Source organism: Moschus berezovskii, chromosome 10 (assembly GCF_049115385.1).
Source record: "Moschus berezovskii isolate FMDL1 chromosome 10, NW_MosBer_1.0, whole genome shotgun sequence".
NCBI lineage: Eukaryota > Metazoa > Chordata > Mammalia > Artiodactyla > Moschidae > Moschus > Moschus berezovskii.
The window spans coordinates 28,978,467-28,999,669 of NC_142469.1; the positions used below are offsets into that span (position 1 = coordinate 28,978,467).

General features: G+C 40.3%; 1 long non-coding RNA gene across 4 annotated transcripts in view; it reads left to right on the forward strand.

The window, feature by feature from the left end:
* The window catches only part of LOC129560684 (uncharacterized), an 80,853-nt gene that overhangs the window by 6,230 nt on the left and 53,420 nt on the right, over positions 1 to 21,203 (forward strand). For 3 of the 4 annotated variants that reach the window (XR_016038392.1, XR_016038393.1, XR_016038395.1), the window contains exon 2: positions 4,465 to 4,518. This is a non-coding gene — a long non-coding RNA (uncharacterized LOC129560684). Of the gene's footprint in view, positions 1 to 4,464; positions 5,879 to 21,203 lie in introns of those variants that run through there. The other variant, XR_016038394.1, reaches the window with a different exon arrangement.

A 21,203-nucleotide genomic window follows, 5' to 3' on the forward strand; every position in this document is an offset into this window, starting at 1 on the left:
GTTTTTAGGAATTGTAAGTGGGGAAGGCACATGGATTTCACTGAGTGTGTGGTCTTTCCTTTTATTCTGTGTTATTCCTTTCTTTTTCTTACTCCTGTCTTTGGATGAGGACTTATATCCGTGTCTCTTTTGTCCCAGGAAGTGCTCCAGGAAGTCAGTGGTGAAGCTTGAGTGGCTGTGGTCACAGATTTAGGTGGAAGGATTACTGTCGATGACATTCAAATCCTATAAGATGTCGTGGACAAGATTACATGATAATTTTAATGAACAACTTTTGTGCAGTTTCTCTTGCATATGTTATCTCAAAACAGCCTCAAAGCACATGATTTCATAGATGAGATAACATAAGTCAGAAAGATAAAGTTGTTTGCTTAAACTTATATAGGCATTCTTTGGTTATGTCACCCTCAAGAGCTATGTTCTCTGCTCTCCCTGACCCCCAAGTTGTTGATTTCTATGGACTAATCACCAGAACTTTCTTCCTCTGGTTCCTGATTCAGTTCGGTCAATGGGACCACCAGGAGGAGATCAGAATGTGGGAGGAAAGAGTGATTCTGCTCCTTCTCAGCTTCAGCATCATTCTAGAAGTGGCTGTATCCATAGGGGTGCCCACAGCTCTGTCAAGCAGCCCTGTTTCTATGGCCCTAGTTCTTAACCAGGTTTCAATAACACCATTGACTCTCCCTGCCTCTTTACCTAGAAGTGAAAATGGCTAGTTTCTGGGTACCTTAATAGCTCCTGTTGTTTCCCTTCACTTTGTGCTATCATGAATAGTCCTTTTTGTAAAAGTATGTTCCAAAAATTCTTGTGGGGTTCCAGACTTCCCTGGTGGTCCAGTGGTTGAGACTCTGTGCTCCCAATGCAGGGGGCCAAGGTTCGATCCCTGGTCAGGGAACTAGATCCCACATACTGCAACTAAGAGTTCACCTGATGTGACTCAAAGCTCCTGCATGCCATGACCAAGACCCGGTGCAGCCAAATAAATAATCCTTATTTTTTAAAAAAGAAACAAAAAACAAAAACACCACCTATTCAAAAATTCTTGCGAGGTCCCTCCCTAAGTGACACATAAGTGTTAGAGCTGAGACTGGAAACTAGGTCATCTGACTTAGTCAGTGCTATTTCTACCATGTCATCAGCCCTATCCAAAGGAATGTACTCTGATTAAAACTGAGATGGCTGAAGGGGCAGATAATAGGGGACGTTGCAGAGTTCCAAGCCAGGAAGGCTTCTGATGTAAACAAGCAGACATACAACAGATTTTTGGAGCAAAGCTGTGGGTTAAACCAGAGTGAATAACTAGAATCAGAATGGCAATGAGCAAAGTGAAATTCATGTACAAAATTATACCGGGCATCAGAAATAAGGTGATTACACAGGAAAGGTAAATCAGGTACCCATTTGTTCCGCAAGTGTATGTTGATGGCGCCTCCTGTGAAGGACACCAGGCTGGACAAGGAGACAGAGATTCACGCATGGTCTTTAAGACAAGAATGTGGAAGTGATGGCTGTGTAGGTTGTATTGGCGTTCTGGTTAAAAACAATGTAATGGTTTCTGACAGAAATAAAATGGCATGGAGAGACACATAAGGGCATGTTCAACAAGCTTTAAGGAAATATCTCATCCAAGCAGCTCAATTAAAAAGCAAAACAACAGAACAAAAACAATCTCTCTCCCATCTATATATTTACCTGTTGCTTCCAGTTTACACTGATTGTTAACCAATATATTTAGGTAGCTGGTTTTGGTCAACTGGTCACCCTTCTTTCAGTACTCACTGAACATATGGTAAGCACCATGCTAGGCTCTAGAGATACAAAAGTCTGAAGAGTAGGACCTTGCCCTCAAGTAGAGAACACTCAGTGAGGGAGCGTGTGTGCTAAGTTGCTTCAGTTGTGTCTGACTCTTTGCGACCCCAGGGACTGTAGCCCGCCAGGCTCCTCTGCCCATGGGATTCTCCAGGCAAGAGTACTGGAGTGGGTTGCCATGCCTTTTTCCAGGGGATCTTCCTGACCCAGGGATCAAACTCGAGCCGCTGTCGCCTGCAATTCCCTGCTTTGCAGGCAGATTCTTTTCTACTGAGCCACCAGGAAGCCCCTCAGTGAGGGAGAGAGCAGCATAAACCATGAAAGCTTCCAGGAGATAAATGCTGTGTGATAAGGCTGGTGGCATGTTGTGGGAAGAGGAAAGAGAAACAATGCTTTGGGGGAAGGTGGGGCGTGATAAGCTCTGTGGCTAAGATGGGCAACATTTAAAGGACTAATAGTGAATCTTAATGCAGATAAGGAAGGATTCCTTCCCTTGCTTAGACTGACCCCAACTCAGAGGTGGAGGGATAAGCTCTCCTATTTTGCTCTGTGAAGGTCAGTGGTCAAGGTTGGCTGCCTGCTGGCTAGGGAGGAGGCCATACTCCTGGAGTGGTATCAGGCCTCCTCCTCTTTCAGCAATTCAATGTGGCTCAGTATTGACTATGTAGGAGTGTTGTTAATGGCTGATACCTATGCAGGGGTCTTTGTGGGTTAATGATCTGACCAGTTTATTACAGCTGCTCTGTGGGTGGATTCCACTCATGTGAGAAAAATGTGATTTTGTTTCTCCAGTTTCTTATAAGTATTTTGAATATATGTATAATAACCAACAGCAACAGAAAATGAAAGTCAGTCTTCCTTTGGTGTCCGGCTGCTCTCATTCTCCTGCCCCACTCCCATGTCCTCCATTCCATACATGTTCAAGTATTTCTTTACAATATGTTCTCTCAGACAGTGTTTCGGCCACCCAAACTTGCCCAAACGTCCCCAGCTGAGTCTCATCCAGTGGTTGACGTAACCCTCCCCTGCTTTAGAAGTGCCCTACTCTGAAGTGAAGTGAAGTGAAGTCGCTCAGTCGTATCCGACTCTTTGCGACCCTATGGACTGTAGCCTACCAGGCTTCTCTGTCCATGGGATTCTCCAGGCAAGAATACTGGAGTGGGTTACCATTTCCTTCTCCAGGGGATCTTCCCAACCCAGGGATCGAACCCGGGTCTACCGCATTGGAGGCAGACGCTTTAACCTCTGAGCCACCAGGGAAGTCTAATTCACACAATAGTGATAAAGGATTGACTTAGCTCTGCCACTGTCTCCTTCTTTTCTTCCCTCATAGAAGCCTTTCTTTCTAGAAACATATTTTGATTTCACATTGGTCTGGGGGGTATGCCCCAGATACAGGGATTTTACAACCTGTATGAGGAATAAAAAAGTATGAGGTTTGCTGGTGGTTCTGGCATGTGGATGCTAGCCTGCTAGACTTTTTCCCATTTGGCAGGTGGGGGAGATGGTGGAGGACAGGGAAGCCTGGCATGGTGCAGTCCATGGGGTTGCAGTGAGTTTGGGCATGACCTAGCCACTGAACAACAGCAACACAGCTCCAGGACACTTGTAGGACAAAATTTTGGACTTAAGTCTATACGTAGAGAGCTGTTATCATTTGGAATTCATGGAGGAAAAACTTGCTGGGGCATTGTAGTCTTGGGAGGAGTCATAAGAGCTTCCCTATATGGAGGTAACTCGAGCCTGTTATTTTCCTTCCTTTCTTTCTTGTCTCATGGGCTAAAATAAGTGTGACTTAAGATTTGTGAATACAGCATAGAGAGCTCTTCATTAAAAAGAACCACTGTTTAAATGCCTTCTTCCTGAGAGCCTTCCTTTTGCCTACTAACACTGACAAATGGACTTATCATTTTCGTGCGCAGGAACATAAGGAATTTAATAAGATGAAGCCACTATCTTTATGACCTTGGTGTTCATTGATTCTCTGACTTAAGAATGGCACAGTGATTTTGCCTGACTTTATGGTGAATTTTCATCATTGGTGGTCATAAGAATTAATATTTTTAGTAGCATCATAATTTATGTAAAATATGGTGTCTTTCATGTTTTTGTTAAAGACATGTGGTATAGTAGTTAGAAATTTGATACCATCTCAGCTTCTAATCGGAGAAGGCAATGGCAAGCCACTCCAGTACTCATGCCTAGAAAATCCCATGGATGGAGGAGCCTGGTAGGCTGCAGTCTGTGGGGTTGCTATGGGTCGGACACGACTGAGCGACTTCACTTTCACTTTTCACTTTCACACATTGGAGAAGGAAATGGCAACCAGTGTTCTTGCCTGGAGAATCCCAGGGACGGGGGAGCCTGGTGGGCTTCTGTCTATGGGGTCACACAGAGTCGGACACGACTGAAGTGACTTAGCAGCAGCAGCAGCAGCTTCTAATAGATAAGTGATAACCTGAGGATGTCTCCCCCAAGTAATTATATTAGTATATACAGCTTGCTTTACCTTTTCCTTTATGTGGGCTCATAACTATGTATATTTTTCACCTGTTTAATCCCATTGCTGAAATTGTTCACAGCATTATGTATACTACTTGAAATCATCATAGTTAAAAATTAAACTATTTTAATGAGGTTGTTTTTTCTTAACAGATCTCTGATATGTGGCAAGGGAAGAAGATCACCGTGTGCAGGGCATTATGAAATGTGAGTATGTGGGAGACGTGTCTGATAAGGAGGCTCAGTGACTATGGAAGGTTGAAAAGTAAGGTCAGAAACAGAAGCTGCAAGAAAAAGCAGCAGAAGGGGAGATGTGACTGTTTCAAGGATGAACTTAGTTTTCTAGAGGTGAGCAAATGAAGCGTTAATGAAAATTTAAGTTAGACACCTTCTTGCAATTCCCTTACCACAGGAGAAGATTGTGTCAAAGATTAAACAATGGATGGTCCTAAAAATAATTTTGACAAAATGAAGCCTTCATCAGACTAGGTCCCTGGGGGACTGTGGTGGCCAGCCCTCTTACTCCCTACTTGTTGATTGCTGTGTTGGACACGCAGCAGGAGTGAGAAACAAAACTTTGTAGTTAGTGGGCTACTACGATTTCCCTAAAGTCAGATTTTGATTCCTTCAGTCAGCATAGGTCCTAGCATATGTGAATGAAAATAAGTGCGCAGAAGGAGAATAAATTAGAGAATTAAAATAGACAATTTCCATAAAAATAATAATAATACTGGATCATTTACAAGGTAAGATTCAATAGTTTCTTACTGATAATGGGCAAAATTGACTGAAAGATTGCATAGCTGATTCCCTGGAGTAGGATATGTGTGCTGTATACACGTTTTAGAGAATGTGAAGGGTCTGGTAGTTACTCTAATTTTTCACTCTGATGCTACAACTCCCGCCCTCTGAGGTGCTCTCATTGGCTGTGACTGTGGCACTTTGGAACACCAAGCCCTAAGGGGTTCAGGATGATTGTGTATGCAGGGCTCCATGCTGTGATTGCCATTAGACGGGAGCTGGAATACAACAGGGAAAACTGTTGGCACTAGAACCTGAGGCAGAATACTTAAGGAATCCCTGAGACTGCACTGTTGTTAAAGACCTTGCGGGGAGGGATTTCCAGTCTTCTTTGCAAGCTTAAAAAAGTACAGAACAAATTTTATTTCACTCTAATGCAGCTTATGGGCTTCCCAGGTGGTGCTAGTGGTAAAGAATCCACCTCTTAGTGTAGGAAACACAAGAGAGGTGAGTTAGATCCCTGCGTTGGAATGATCCCCTGGAGGAGGAAATGGCAACCTGCTCGAGAATTCTTGCCTGGAAAATCCCATGGATAGGGGAGCCTGGAGGGCTGCGGTCCATGGGGTGGCACAGAGTCGGATACGACTGAGCAACTAACACTAATGCCACTTATGCCAGCATAAGGGTTCTGTCCTGAATTGAAATTCAAAAACAAACCACAAACTGCCCAAAAGCTGGTAAAACTTACAGTTCTTAATGAAAGTTTTAGCTTAATTTGGCTTGCAAAATTCATGGAGTTCTAGAACTGGACGTGCTCTTAGAGATCACCTAGGAGCAGGCAATGGCAAGCCACTCCAGTACTCTTGCCTAGAAAATCCCATGGATGGAGGAGCCTGGTAGGCTGCAGTCCATGGATTCACTCAGTCGGACACGGCTGAGCGACCTCACTTTCACTTTTCACTTTCACGCATTGGAGAAGGAAATGGCAACCCACTCCAGTGTTCTTGCCTGGAGAATCCCAGGGACGGGGGAGCCTGGTGGGCTGCCGTCTATGGGGTCGCACAGAGTCGGACACGACTGAAGCGACTTAGCAGCAGCAGCAGCAGCAGCAGTATATATTATTTTGTTTTGTAGATGAGGAAACTGAGACCTGAAAGATTAGATGACCTGCCCAAAATCACACTGGCAAAGCTGAGACTAAAGCCCAGTCCCTCTCATTTCTAGGATATTTTTGACCCACACCAAGATTTTGCATGTAGTTTCATTCAGCATTCAGTGTTCATCACTAGTTTAGAAATTTGTATCCTTTTGTTTCACATCAATAGGGTCAGAGCAGTGCATTTATTAACTTGTTCATTCTTTTGTGTACTCCCATTTATCCAACACTCCTTTACTACCTTCTTTGGGCATTGTATTGATCCTCATTACCACTTTCAAAGGAAGAACTCTTCATACAGAAAATAGTACGAATGTACCAATTTCCTTGGGTTTAACACTTTAATTCTGATTCTTTGAATAATTCCTCATAGACTTTCATTTACTTGTTTTTGCAAAATCTAGGGTCAGATGAATTCCGAATATAATAGAAGGGAGATCTAATATTTCTGTTTTTATTTTCCTGAGGCCCATATTTATTTTTGTAATATAGGATTCCAATATGAATTTGCTATACAAGTGGCCCTGTTTTTTCAGTTGCACTTAAGAAAAAAAAAATTATAACTTCCTCAGTTAAATAAGGCCATGTGTTTATTCCATGTATCACCCTATACTTGTGCTGATGAAATTGTCATTTATTTTCAAATTAGTTCCATGTATAAAAAAGTCACTTGGATTCTGCTTCCCCACTGCTGATCAGTGAGAATACTGTGTCTGCCATGTGAGCAATAAACATGAATTTATTACTCTTGTGAAAATTATACCAAAGAAATGATGGACATAGGTCCCCAGGAACTCATAATTTAGTTATGAAGAAGACATAAAGAATATAAGAACCATGAAAATCTTATGCTTTGGATATATTCTTATCCCTAGAAAAAGGTTACTCCTTAGACTACAGAGAAATGAGAAGAACTAGGTCAGTCAGTCAAGGTGTCAGTGTTTGAAGATCTGGGTGTTAAGCCAGATTTTGAAGCAGATCTGAAGATATAAGGAGAGGGTAGTTCAGGTGCTGAAGTTCTCACTGTTCAGAGGAAACACTTGGGCTCGAATTTCTCTCTCTCTCCTTTGAGACTCACTGAATGACCCAGTCTGTGCACTTGCTCCTTCGGAGTGTTCAGGTTCCCTTTCAGCAGCAGTTCCTGAGAGCTCAGTTCCACCGACTATGTAAAGCGCTCTGGCATGTTGTCACATTCGTTCACCTAATTGTTTTTCCATCGAGGCAGGTTGGCAGGTTATTCTCAATCTTCCCCTCCATGCTATTAGTCTTACTCACCACTGGAATCTAAAATATATAAGTGATGTGTGTAGGGGAGAGGGAGGAGGGAAGGAGAGGCGGGTGACTACGCCCCTGAGCTCTAGCTCTGGCTCCGTTCCCGAAGATGTCAGTTTAATAGGCCTTGCTGCTCACATGTGGTCCACAGAGCAGCACCCCAGAGACCACCTTATTAGAAATGCTGAATCTCAGGCCCCACCCGAGATCTGCTGAATCAGTCTACTGAATCAGTTCAACCATTTTCCTGGGTGATTTGTATGCACATTCAGGGTTGAGAAGCTGCTTCACAATATAGTCATTTAAGGGAGCTTTTCAAGGTACTTCCCTGGTGGCTCAGACAGTAAAGAATCAGCCTGCAATCCAGGAGACCTGAGTTCTTAGTTTTTTGAATGTTTAGTTTTAAGTCAACTTTTTCATCCTCCTCTTTCACTGTCTTCAAGAAGTTCTTCAGTTCCTCTTCACTTTCTGCCATTAGAGTGGTATCATCTGCATATCTGAGGTTGCTGATATTCTCTTGGCAATCTTGATTCCAGCTTCATTCAGCCCAACATTTCGCATGATGTATTCTGCATAGAAGTTAAACAAGCTGGGTAACAATCTACAGCTTTGTTGTACTCCTTTCCCAATTTGGAACCAGTTAGTTGTTCCATGTCCAGTTCTAACTGTTGCTTCTTGATCTGTATACAGTTAGAACCGGATATGGAACACCTGACTGGAGACAGGTAAGGTGATCTGGTATTCCTATCTCTTTAAGAATTTTCTGAAGTTTTTGTGATCCGAACAGTCAAAGGCTTTTGTGTGGTCAATAAAGCACAAGAGGGTGTTTTTCTGGAATTCCCTTGCTTTCTCCAGGATCCAACAAATGTTGGCAATTTGATCTCTGGTTCCTCTGCCTTTTCTAAACCTAGCTGCTACATCTGTAAGTTCTTGGTTCATGTACTGCTGAAGCTTAGCTTGAAGGATTTAGAGCATAACCTTGCTAGCATGTGAAATGAGTGCAATTGTGTGGTGATTCAAACATTCTTTGGCATTGTCCTCCTTCTAGTCAGAGCCCCTATATCCTTTTACCAGATGACAAGACAGAATAGACCCACAATGCAGAGAGGTAAACATGGGAAAGAGAGAATATGGGATAAGATATATGTTTCAAAATATATGATAGGGTCTAAGCAGAGGTATACAAAAAAGATCTTCATGACCCAGAAAACCATGATGGTGTGATCAGCTCACCTAGATCCAGATATCCTGGAATGCGAAATCAAGTGGGCCTTAGGAAGCATCACTACTAACAAAGCTAGTGGAGGTGATGGAATTCCAGTTGAGCTATTTCAAATCCTAAAAGATGATGCTGTGAAAGTGCTGCACTCACTATGCCAGCAAATTTGGAAAACTCAGCGGTGACCACAGGACTAGAAAAGGTCAATTTTCATTCCAATCCCAAAGAAAGGCAATGCCAAAGAATGTTCAAACTACCACACAATTGAACTCATCTCACATGCTAGCAAAGTAATGCTCAAAATTCTCTGAACCAGTCTTCAGCAGTATGTGAACCGTGAACTTCCAGATGTTCAAGCTAGATTTAGAAAAGGCAGAGGAACCAGAGATCAAATTGCCAACATCTGTTCAATCATAGAAAAAGCAAGAGAGTTCCAGAAAAACATCTACTTTTGCTTTATTGACTATGCCAAAGCCTCTGACTGTGTGGATTACAACAAACTGTGGAAAATTCTTCAAGAGTTGGGAATACCAGACCACCTGACCTGCCTCCTGAGAATTCTGTATGCATGTCAAGAAGCAACAGTTAGTACTGTATGTGGGACAACAGGCTGTTTCCAAATTGGGGAAGGAGTTGGTCAAGGCTATATACTGTCGCCCTGCTTATTTAACTTATACTCAAAGTACATCATGCAACATGTCGGGCTGGAAGGACAAGCTGGAATAAAGATTGCTGGGAGAAATATCAATAACCTCAGATATGCAGATGACACCACCCTTATGGCAGAAAGTGAAGAAGAACTAAAGAAACTCTTGATGAAAGTGAAAGAGAGTGAAAAAGCTGGCTTAAAGCTCAACATTCAAAAAACTAAGATCATGGCATTCAGTCCCACTACTTCATGGCAAATAGATGGGGAAACAATGGAAACAGTGAGAGACTTTATTTTCTTGGGCTCCAAAATCACTGCAGATGGTGACTCCAGCCATGAAATTAAAAGACGCTTGCTCCTTGGAAGAAAAGCTATGACCAACCTAGACAGCCTATTATAAACCAGAGATATTACTTTGCCAACAAAGGTCCATCTAGTCAAAGCTATGGTTTTTCCAGTAGTCATGAATGAATGTGAGAGTTGGACTATAAAGAAAGCTGAGCACCGAAGAACTGATGCTTTTGAACTGTGGTGTTGGAGAAGACTCTTGAAAGTCCCTTGGACTGCAAGAAGATCCAACCAGTCCATCCTAAAGGAAATCAGTCCTGAATAGTCATTGGAAGGACTGATATTGAAGCTGAAACTCTAATAATTTGGTCACCTGATGCAAAGAACTGACTCACTGGAAAAGACCCTGATGCTGGGAAAGATTGAAGGCAGGAGAAGGGGACGACAGAGGATGAGGTCGTTGGATGGCATCACCAACTCAGTGGACATGAGTTTGAGCAAGCTCTGGGATTTGGTGATGGACAGGGAGGCCTGGCATGCTGCAGTCCATGGGGTTGCAAAGAGTTGAACAGGACTGAGCGACTGAACTGAACTGAACTGAAGCAGAGGTGGAGGTGGCTGGGGCTCAAATAAGTTTGCATCCCCTTATCTTAATCAAGAGTCATTGCTGCACCTAGATCAGTGAATGATTTTCAACAACTCTGAATCTCTTTGTTTGGGAAAGGGGTGGTGCTGAAAGGTAACATTTCAGAGAAGATAACCAGAATATTTAGGGGAAGACAGAGAGCAAATGAGAATGGATAATGTGATTGAGAGTCTTTGGATTCAATAGGAAAGGAATGAGTAGGCGTTCTTCAGTACTGTGGAAAGCCATTCTGTGGATTTCTTTTACTCTTTTGTTCCCAAGTTGAGGAATACTGATTTCAAAAATGTGTGGTCTTTTTATTGCTGACACAAAGGGCAACAACACTTTTCTAATACTGGTGTGGATATGATCCTTGCATCCGTTCAATACATCAACCATCTTGACGTAGAACACCTAAGATGAATACTTCCTAAAATTGTTAGTTGTCATTCAAGACCTTGCACCCATTTATAGAACTATTTAGATTTTGTTTTATTTTTGTAGTAGGAAAATACTGTGTATTTTAAATACCTCCATAGAGAAATGTGTGGAGTACTCCGCTAGGTGCTGCAGATGAAAAGACTATTAAAGGATACCACCCCTGCCTCTGAAGGGCTTAAAATTTATTGTAAGTGGGGCTGTGGGATGGTCAGAACTTGTATACACAAAAACATAAACAACTGTGAAGCATAGCACATATTAAAAGCCAAATGGGAGATTCAGACAAGTTCTAAAGAAGCTGGGGGTTCTCTTACGCTTGTGGATATTATGCTTTGGGCTTCTCCCTCTAAAAGATGTCTGTGTGAACTCGGAGATTTCTTCTATTTCATCACTTTTTCTCACTTAGAGCTTTAATAATTATTTAACTTCTCTTAAAAACAGTTAGCTCAATGCAAAGGTTTCTTGGGTGTGTCCCTGGTGCTAAGTTTAAAGGTACTTCAGAGACACAATGAGTTATCTTGCTAAGCTTGAATATCTAGGGAAGTTATAAGACCTTAAGATAATTAGCTTTTGTAATATGCTTCCAAACTGGACATTTGGCAGATAACTATTGTCCTGCCTTCTCCTTCTAGCAAGGGGTTGTGATTTCCCAACAAAGGCAGAGGAGTTGCAAAACAGCAGGACTTTGCTACAATTAGTAATTAATGAGGTGCTAAAAGTGCCAGAGCAGAGGCTCCCAGACCAGGGTGTGTGACTCAAAGGGATAAGAAGCACACAAAATTTCAAACAAAAGTGTCACTTAAATAAACAGAAAGTCAAGTGAGTCCAGTCTGTGGAATGGGAAATGGTCTATTGACATCAGGAATGATCATACAACTGTGTAATACAATATAATAACGATTAGTCACTACATTTTGCAACTTATGAAAAAGTGTTTTTCCCCCTCTAAATCCTGCAGAAAGTGAGTAGTTATCTGCTTTGCAGTATTCAATGAAGTAAAAATGAGCTCTTAATGTACCGTAGTGTTCAAATAAATAACCAATTCAAACAGGTTCCCACCAGCATGGCTTTCCTCTGCCTCTTTAATGTATATTAATCAATCAAGTTAATTATTAATATTAGTTGACAGGCCAAAGTACTTTACTAATCAAGTAGCCAGAGACCCAAGGTCTAAAGAGAGATTTCTTTACTGATAGGGGCTTTGTTGAGAGAGAACATAAGGGTTGCTTTGGACCATGAGAGTTGCCTAAAGTGGAATACGTTTTCCTGCAGAGTAGAATTCCTATGTAAATTCGGATGAGTATTAAGGCATTTTCAAATTAAGATTTTATGGTTTCTTCAGGAATTCCTTGGCAGTCCAGTGCTTGGGACTCCATGCTTTCACTACCAGGGCCTGGGTTTTATCCCTTGTCCGGGAACTAAGATCTGGCAAGCTGCAAACACGCTCCTCGTCCCCCGCCCCCTCAAATGCACTATGTAAATTTTGGGATGGCAGATAATAACATTGAAATAGGATTTACCAACCTAGAATAGCAGAAGTTCACTAAACAGGTCACTAAAATATCTATCTATATCCGTAAACGGGCTTCCTTGGTGGCTCAGTGTTAAAGAATCAGTCTGGCAATGCAGGAGACTGGGTTCAATCCCTGAATTGGGAAGATCCCCTGGAAAAGGAAATGGCAACCACTCCAGTATTCTTACCTGGAGAATCCCATGGACAGAGGAGCCTGGTGGGCTACAGTCCATATGGTCACAAAGATTCAGATATGACTAAAGGGACTAAGCACGCATGCACACATATACAGATGTACTTTATGTAGGTTTCCTGCTAGAAAGAACAAAAATGGTTAGATGTAATTTGATTATCCTGACATAAGTATTATTCCTTTGAGTGATTTCATTGTTACGTCGATTGTTATCAATGTATGATACTTAATGTTTCAATAATCTTGAGAAAATTTTTCTGTATAATAAGCTTACTTGAGATTGAAAATGCAAAACAGGTGAAAGAAATCTCTTAAAGGTATCCAAATGTTAAGATATTAGGAGAATTAAGCAAGCCCCTGATTTTTGTTTTTGCAGTATGGAACTAATACATACATATCTTGCTGTAATAAAATGCATAACATTTTCACATTTACAAGTAACTGTATGTTCATTATACATGTGAAAAAGCTGAATATATTTGAATTTGGTTCAGTTCAGTTCAGTCGCTCAGTCGTGTCCGACTCTCCGCAACCCCATGAATCACAGCACGCCAGGCCTCCCTGTCCATCACCAACTCCCGGAGTATACTCAAACTCATGTCCACAGAGTCGGTGATGCCATCCAGCCATCTCATTCTCCATCGTCCCCTTCTCCTCCCACTCCCAACCTTTCCCAGCATCAGAGTCTTTTCCAGTGAGTCAACTCGTCGCATGAGGTGGCCAAAGTATTGCAGTTTCAGCTTTAGCATCAGTCCCTCCAATGAACATCCAGGATTGATCTCCCTTAGAATGGTTAGTGAACTTTAATTTGTAGAAATAAAGGCTTCATGGTAGGTTTATTTGATAGCATTTATTAAATGCTAGTCCATTGGAAAAAACCACTAGCTGCCTCACACTAAAGCTATTATTGGGAATTTGGAATTTTCATACTATAAATCACAAAGCCAGTATTTAATGACTTGACTTTAGAGATCTCTTGTCCTGGTACCAGCAGGTTAGAGATATAAATCAATAGTTTACTCAGCAGAAACATTTTAGCTCTATCCATTAAGAATAATGGAACTGTTATGCCTTTTTTTCTTTAAGAAACTTTGTAGATTTTGTGGAGGAAGAGGAATATTGTATCAAGAGCTTTTCCTGTTTTAAAATGTGTACTGAAAAAGAATTCACTGGATCAAGTCTTTTCCTCCAACATACTCTAGAGGGAGTCAAATCTAAGAAAGTTATACTTCCTGCATTTCAACTGCTATTGGTTCTTTTTAGAAATTCCTTTTCTTGGTGACATCGTTGTTTGGCCCTCTTAGTTAATAAAAGTCCAGTCCAGGAAGTGATGAGAACCTGGAGCTAATGAGGCCAAAGTGGGGACAGACTCCCTACACGAACCAGGTAGCATCTTACAGAGAAAATATCCTGTCCTTCGTTACAGACTGCCTGGGTCAGCCTGTGAACCGATGCATGTTTTGGCATGAATGAGGAGGTAAAGAGTGGAGTGAGAAAGTATTTATGAATCAGGGAAATTCTTCCTTCCAGATCAAAATAAAGCTCCACTGTGAGTCTTAACATTGCCATTAATTAGTTGTCTGAAGTTGGAAATGCCATTATCCTCTTCGAAAGTCAGTTTTTCAATTCTGCTAAAATAGAGCATTGAGTTAGAAAGACCCAGATCTACATTTTATGATATTATTTCAACAGAAGATAGTTTACCGTTTGTATAAAAGCCTGCCTTGAAAATCTGAGAATGAGTCAGGAACTTCTAGATAAATTGTGGATGTCTAGTGTTTTGTTCTTAAAATACTTGGACCATCACTGAACATGCATAACTGGACTACATGTTCTTCTCCTAAACACTTATTGGGCTTTTTGCTCCTTTTATGGCACTTTTTTTTTTTTCCATCTGGAATTCCTCCAGCTGCTCTCTGCAACTATAGAAATCCTACGTGTTCTTCAAGGCCCTACTCAGTTGATGTGTGCTCCATGAAAAACACCTTGTACCTTCCAACATTATGGGGATAATTTCTGCCTCCTCTGAACTTTCTTGGCATTTTGCTTTCATTTTTCTTCTAGCATTATCATTTTTTATCTTGCCTCATAATTGTTTTTTGGACATGGCTTACCTCTTCATGCTCAGTCGTGTCTGACTCTTTGTGGATACATGGGCTGTAGCCCACCAGGCTCCTCTGTCCATGGGATTTTCCAGGCAAGAATTCCGGGGTAGGGTGCCATTTCCTAGTCCATGGGATCTTCCCAACCCAGGGATCTTCAACACATCTTAAAGCTCTTTAAGTGTTGCTGCTAAGTCACTTCAGTCGTGTCCGACTCTGTGTGACCCCATAGACGGCAGCCCACCAGGCTCTGCCATCCCAGGGATTCTCCAGGCAAGAACACTGGAGTGGGTTGCCATTTCCTTCTCCAAAGTGAAAGTGAAAAGTGAAAGTGAAGTTGCTCAGTCATGTCCGACTAGTAGCGACCCCATGGACTGCAGCCCATCAGGCTCCGCTGTCCATGCGATTTTCTAGGCAAGAGTACTGGAGTGTACTTAAGTGTAGATCTTTAAGTGTAGATCTGATTATATTCTTCATTTTAAGCAGCATGACTTGCTCATAGGAAATGCTCAAATATTTATTCAAACATGAATAAAAGAATGCTACTGAATTTAAAAAAAACACCTAGTTTTAGAAACTTATTTAAGGAGACATGGAGTCCATTTTAGTATCACTAATTGCAATTCTTCATGCTTCCTCCTTGAATGCTGAGACAGCTCCTATATTTTTTGAGGAAATAGTTTTAGGAAATTTTCTTCAGGGATCAAGGGAGGAAAAATTATTTTGAATATCTTTTTCTAGTGTACTTTACATATTTATTTCTAAGAAATTATAGTTTCGATTTTATTTTCTGGCAGCTATAAGTTGGTATTACTCAAAGCAGATTTTGAGTGAATGCTTTTAAGAGCTGCAAAACATTTTCATATAGTTCATTCTTGTAGATGTAGCCCTTGGGGATGAGGAGTAGCCAGCATTTTCATCATCAGATACCAGTTTATTTCCATATCACAACAGGATCACATCTCCAAGTAGAACTGGACGTGAAATTAGAAATTCTTATATTTAGTACAAAATGTGTATAGACTTTTATTTCACAGTTTCTTAATCATTGCAACTTTGATTTCTGTTATTATGCCTCCTTCTTTTCTTCCTGTTTTGATTTCCACATTTTGTTTCTTCCTTAGAGCCCACAGCTATGACAAGACATTTATATGCTAGGTGTTCAATACATGTTTTATTTGTTTTCACTCTTACTGGTCATTTTCCTCTACTAGGGAGTGGAATTTTATCCAGGGAAACAAGTGATGCATGTGGAATTTATCTTTTTTTTTTGTAACTTGAAATATTACCTGCCCTCTCAGTGGCCTTTTTCATCACAAACTTTTCATCCTGTATTTTAGCTCTTCTGTATTTCTTTCTTCAAGTGCCTACCATTTCACTCCTGTTGGCCATCAGCTTACACTGTGGGATCCCCTCCCTTGGTAATTGCAAAGGCATAAATCTCTGATGATAAAATATTGAGTGGCAGGGCTGATATTTCTGGACCTGAGGGCCTTGTGCATCATCATGTCCTTTATGTTATCATACCATGAACATTTATGGCTTTATCAGTGGGAGTGGCAGAGTGTTCTTCCTTCTACCCTGATGTTGAATCTCTTTCACGTAGGCCTCCTCACCTCTGAGCTCAGTGCAGGGCTGAAGGCAGAGTTCTTATCCATTCTTTTTAACTCCTGTCCCATCCTTCTGCCACAGTTCTTTGTGCCTCTTCTGGACTGGTGTGATGACCAGGGTGAGAAAACTTAATCTCCATTTAAATATGTATTAGAAAATTAGATCTTATATTAATGGTAATACTAGAATCAGAAGTGTCAAAAAGATTGATGTTAAAGGCCAGGTTGAAACAGTATTAAAGAGGGATAAATGCCATTTGCAAAGATGAGCTCTGGTAGGAGTTCATGGCACTCTGTAGTTGAATTCTGTCCCTTAGATTGATGTTTCATTCAACTGATTTCTTTTGGCATTCCAGAAGGCTGAGCAGTATGGAGTGTGTAATGTCTAACATAGATTGCAGAGGCTTTGTGATAACTTATATTCCAAATTTCTAGGTCTTTCTTGTAGAAGGAAGATGTTTTCATTTAAAAATCAAACTATTGATATGGCAGACAACAAAACATATTTTTATCCTTTATATCAAAACTCTGAACAGAATTTCATAATAGAGAGAGTATCATCTATGATTTTAGAGGCTTAGTTTCTGTGTCTTCTTTGATGATTCCATTTGCTGTTTAAGGTGTGCCTTTAAACGATAGAGGATATTTTGAGTGTTAAAGCCATTGTGACTCAACTAAGGAGCAGCTGGTTCTCTGCCCTCATAAGGTGGTATCGTTCTCTTCCCTTGGTTTCAGAGCTGCCTTGGATTTCAGGCTGGCACTTCATGCTTTGATAATGATATAAGTTGCTGGTAAAGTATAACGTATATATGGCCAATATTGATAAAGTGAATGTAATTTTATGATGTTTTCGTAGAATTGAACTGCTCTCAGTATTTCAGGATTTTAGATTTGTGTCATCATCTCCCTTCTTTCTTTTATTCCTTCGTCATTTCTTTTTAATGGCTGAAAAGTATAGAGTAACTGACAAACTGATGTGTTCATGTGTACTGGATCCAGGTCTTTTCTGACACTCTTAAAATGAATGACTGATAAAGCTAGTGCTTGAATATCTTGGAAGAAAGACACTAATATCATAAAAATGTTCAGAATCTAGAACTAAACACATCATAGCTAATGTGTTTATCTATAAAGATATATAAAGAGGCAGTGCCAAGATCATTCCTTGGGAAAAAAATTAGTGTCAGAAGTGTAGTTTTCATAGTAACCTATGCATTACTTAGAGTCATAAGTTTTTGCTTTTATCCTGCATATATATATTTTTTATCCTTCATATTTTATGTTTTGGGGTGCAGCTTATATCAAAGATAGCAATGATGACACTGAAAAAACTATCTTTTAACTGCAAAATTTCCTGAGGGTAAACGGTAAGGACTTCAACAACACGTGTAAATTTCTGTAGTGCAACAATTATCTCAAACATTTAGATATGGCTTTGGGAAACCCACTAAAAGTCTTTGAAGTAGAGAAGAAAAAAAGATTAAGTTTCATTTACAATAATGCAGAAAAATATGTAAAATGTTTATAGGGAAAAAAAGCTTTGTGGGAGCAGAGGCACAGAAATAAGGAACTTATCTTAATCATAATGAACACTCTTAAAAATCTTATCTGAATTATTACTGGTAGACTGCTCTTGTTGCCTTTATCCTTCTGTTCAGTTTCATGCCAAGACTTTTAAAAATGCAAAACATATAGAGAAGTAAAGCTCTCAAAGAATCTTCTCTGTAAGCCTGAGGATTCACACTCTTCCTGTGCTTTGTCTCTCCTCACCCCATCAAAACATCTCAATGCCACTGTGGTTTCCATGATTTATAAAATGATCATTTTTCTTCATATTAGAAAACAAGGAAATATAATCATGTTTCTACTACTATAGACAAGATACATTCCATTAGAAATAAGTAAAGCATTTAGATTCAAACTTCTGAATTAGTTCTGGCCATTAGATTTTGTGCTTAGACATCTGTATTCATCTACTCGTTTGGGGGCTAACTTTTTCTATTGACAGTTGGAGATGTTTTGCATTAAATAAAATTAGTATCTTTTAATTTATGTGCTCTGAGAGGTCTCAGAACTGATGAGGAATGTTTTTCCAGTAAATATTTGGATATTGATTTGTTTACTTTAATACTGTGTACTTTTGCCTTTTAATAGGGAGGTTGACCATTTAGCATAATTTAAATCTTTCTTTTTTATTATTTTGTTTGATGTTTCCTGACTTTTGTGCTCCCTTGCAGTCTCCTTTTACTAGTGATGAGTTATATTTTGGTTTTGACTTGTCTAGGAATTTAGCATCCCATTTAAAATTTTATTCCTGCTTAACTAGTTTATTTTAAGCTAGTTTAGTTTATTAGTGTCTCTTATATTGAAGGTAAAAATATATTGATTTTTAGTTTATTTATTAGTTTATTAGTGTCTCATATTTATTTTAGTTTATTAGTGTCTCTTATATTGACGGTAAAAATATATTAATAGATCATTAGGTTACTTATTTTTATTTCTGTAATTAGTATATTTACATAATTAATACATCTGTGGTAGAATTAAACATTCATGCATCTTCTCACATTCACTTGAGGCCATGTGCTTCCGGGGTCTTGGCTATTTGCTCAGTGGAGATCTTTGACCATAGCACTATAGTGTTGCCTCGTTCCCAAATATGACTTGTTGTCTCAGATTCCCCTGGCAAGGTGGCAGATTTTATTGCACCTGATGGGGGGAGAACTACAGCAGCATGTAAAGCAGGCTCAACTCGACTAAATGCATGACAATTTTTTCTCTTCCCACTGATTCTGCTTTCCACTGAGCTCTGAGCATTGGCATGAGATATGACTTTCCCAAAGACTCTTCAGATGTGATGACTAATACAACCCAGAAGGACAGAGGGGTTAACTTGTGAAGGGATAGTTGACCAGTGAGGAATAGGAGATGAGAGAGGGCTGATTCTCTAGCTCGCTCCCATCTCATCCCCAACTATTTCAGCGTGCGAACGGATGTTCCGTGTGGCCTGCCAGGACATGGCCCCAACCACGCTTTCCTGTGAAGCTGTGCCAGTCCCATGTCGTTTCTGCCCCCGTGCTTCCTTGTCTCATCTGCTGGTTCCTCTCATTCATTCTTGGAGCCACCGATTGCATTCTTTTCCCAAGTGAAGCTATTAAGATTTAATCTTTAACTTAGCCTCTGTTTCTAGGAAATCTTGGTTTTGACAGATATATATTTATTTTAAATATTTCCTATATTGAAATATAAAAATATAGGAATTAAAAAAATAATTCCTATTTTTTTTCCATTTTCTAGATTAAAAAAAATTGGGCTATTTATTATTGAGTTGTAAGAGTTCTTTCTTTTTTTAACATTTAGTTTTAAAAAAAAAATTTTGTTTACTTATTTACTCGTTTTTGTCTGTCCTGAGTCTTTGTTGCGGTGCAGGCTTTGGTCTAGCTGTGGTGAGCAGGGGCCGCTCTCTGGCTTTGCTGTGGGCCTTCTCGCTGTGGTTGTCTCCCCTGTAGTGGAGCATGAGCTCTAGGGCGCGTGGGCTTCAGCAGTTGCCATGTGTGGCCTCAGGAGCAGCCATTCATGGGCTCTAGAGCACAGGCTCAGTAGTTATGGTGCTGGGGCTTAGTTACGCAGAGGCATGTGGGATCATCCCAGATCAGGGATCCGCTTGGTGTCTCCTGCATTGGCAGGTGGATTCTTTACCACTGAGCCATCAAGGAAGCCCCTCTTTTCCAGATTTTTAGTAAACATTTTCATATACTTAGGACAGATGGTAATACATATATACATATACATGTATATATATATATTTTCTCTCTGTGGAGTTTTGTAAGAAATGAAATTTTGTATACATTTCCCTGAGATTTGGGCTTTTCATAAAGCTATGATTTTTGGACATTGTTATATGCCAGTACATAGTGTTCTATATCATTCTTTTAAACACAGTATTCCACAGTATGGATGAACCATAATGGTCTAAGCCATTCCCTTTCAACTTATGTTTCAGTTCAGTTCAGTTCAGTCGCTCAGTCGTGTCCGACTCTCTGCCACCCCATGAATCACAGCACGCCAGGCCTCCCTGTCCATCACCAACTCCCGGAGTTCACTCAAACTCATGTCCATTGAGTCGGTGATGCCATCCAGCCATCTCATTCTCTGTCGTCCCCGTCTCCTCCCACCCCCAATCCCTCCTAGCATCAGACTCTTTTCCAGTGAGTCAACTCATCGCATGAGGTGGCCAAAGTATTGGAGCTTCACATGCTTCCAATTTTTTTGCTGTTACACATAATGTTGCAATAGATATTTTTGAAGGTGCTTCTATGTGCTGTGTGTCCATGTTCACGTATTTCTCTGGGATACAGAAGTTCTGAGTGAGATTGCTAGAGATGAATGTCATGCACATTATAAATTTTACTTGTTACTCCGAAATCCCTCATCTTCCATCATCTGCACATATTTTTACTGTGATCAACTTCAACAGTTTTCAGACTCAACAGCACTGGATAACATAAATCTTTATGCCAAGCCCATATGTGAAAAAAATTTCATTGTTGTTTTAATTTATATTTGCCTAATTAAAGAAGACAAATAGCTTCCCATGTTTTCCCAGCCACTAAAATTGCTTCTTCTAAAAGGGCCTGCTTTTATTCTTTCCTCATGATAGCTTTTGGGCCCACATGTGTTATGAACTGCTATGGAATATTTCACTCTTCAGCCTTTCCTGCTACTGAGGTACTTATTTTTCATAATTATTGACTTTTATGTAAGATTATTAGCAAATAATTATTTTTTCATGTAGTTTCTCAATAGGTTTTATTATCAAATATTTCAGTTTGATTCTTTTAGCAGAAGGAGAGTCTGAAGACTCTTCCTCCTGCCAGCACTGGTTCTTGTTTAGGACACAAAGAAGAATCTAAGGTCTTAGCCCTTGCAAGTAAGTTCATTAACAATAAGGAAAAAAAGAACAGGTTGCAAAGAGTTGGACAGGACCAAGTGACTGAGCAGACACAGAGAAAGAACAAAGAGAACATTACAAGAGAGAGGCGGACATGCCAAGGGAGTCAAATGGCGCTGGGGTACAGAGTTT